Genomic DNA, 1,475 nt, shown 5'->3' on the forward strand with positions numbered 1-1,475 from the left:
CCTTTTCTTAATCTATTTAAATTAGCAGTCTCAATATTAGGTTCTTTGGGCATTATCTAATTCTGCAGACAGTTACATTTGCATTAATTTCTTCCAAATTGTTTTTTTTGCACGACTGACAATCATCTGTTGTTTAAAAAAATTATTTATATTTTTGATTTACTGACGTCGTCAGTAAATATAACTTAGCTAAATATCGAGTTTCTGATTTGATAATTACAACTGAATCTTAAAGCAAAACATTTTGGATTTGTAGGCTAGCTAAAATACATACTGTCTTAGAAACATTTGACAAGGTTAATTTGTTTAGGTGTTCTGTTTAACTGTACCTTAGAAACGATGCTCACCACATGTCTGGCTGTGCATTTTGTCAATTGTTTCCCAATCCTCAACTACAGCATATTCCTTACCACACTGCTCACACCTGGGAATCCCTGGGTTCTGATAGCACCTGTATGGAGGGGTTTAAACTTACACTGGTGCTGTGGCACCCAGCTGGTAAAACTGACCATGCCATGCATGCAAAGCTACTGTGAGAATCCTCCCTAGTAGGCATTTCGATGGCCTGGAATTTCCCACATACATGCTTTTGTGATTGACCATCGATATGTGATAAATGTGTTCCTGTCATTACTAAGTTCCTACTGTGTCTCGAACAGGTGTCTGTTACTGAAAGGAATCCCGCCATAATTAGGTGACATAATGGATGTATGATTGCTTCAAGGAAGTGTTTTATAGTTTTTTTTATTAATGGTGTGCTGGGAGCACATTCTTTGTTGGGTGGGATTCCCATAAATACAGCCTTCCAGTTTTGTGAGGCCCTGTGGAGAACATATAACATATATGTGCTCCACGGAACGGAGACACTTTCCTGGGTCCACAAACTGTACATTTGGTTCTGTCACAGTATTCGTAATGAGCATGAGATTTACTGGGTTATGTTGAATCTTTCTTCTGTGAGACAGAATTACTTCTTGGTTTATAGTCAGAAGTTATAGTCAGAAGTTTATAATCAGTAAACGTGAGTAAACTTTGATTACTTCGGACATAGAGACATACACAAGAACTTGAGTCTAAATTCCAGCCTTATTTCTAAGGTCATATCAGTGTATTTGTGTCTTCTTCCTTTGTCAAAAGGCAGCCTTACAATCCCATGGGGCCCTCTGGAGAAGATATAATCTGCCTTATGGAGTCCCTTCTTTGGCCTGTTTATTGTCCCTCAAGGCATACAGGCTCGTTTCAACATTCATGCAAATCTAGGTGATGCAACGAAGTTTGACTCTTTGTCACAGTATCATCTGGCTTGCAGTTTTTGGAAGACTTACATTCATTTACATTTGCAAAAAGTGCATTTTAACACTCCTGATGGTTAACTGATGATTTCCCATTAAAACACATGACAAACGATGACGGATCGACAGACAACCAATTTTTTCCAGAGGGTTGGTACGCTCCAAGGATATGTTGACCAGTTC

The sequence above is a fragment of the Electrophorus electricus genome, chromosome 7 (assembly GCF_041902795.1).
Source record: "Electrophorus electricus isolate QZ-2024a chromosome 7, ASM4190279v1, whole genome shotgun sequence".
Classification (NCBI taxonomy): domain Eukaryota; kingdom Metazoa; phylum Chordata; class Actinopteri; order Gymnotiformes; family Gymnotidae; genus Electrophorus; species Electrophorus electricus.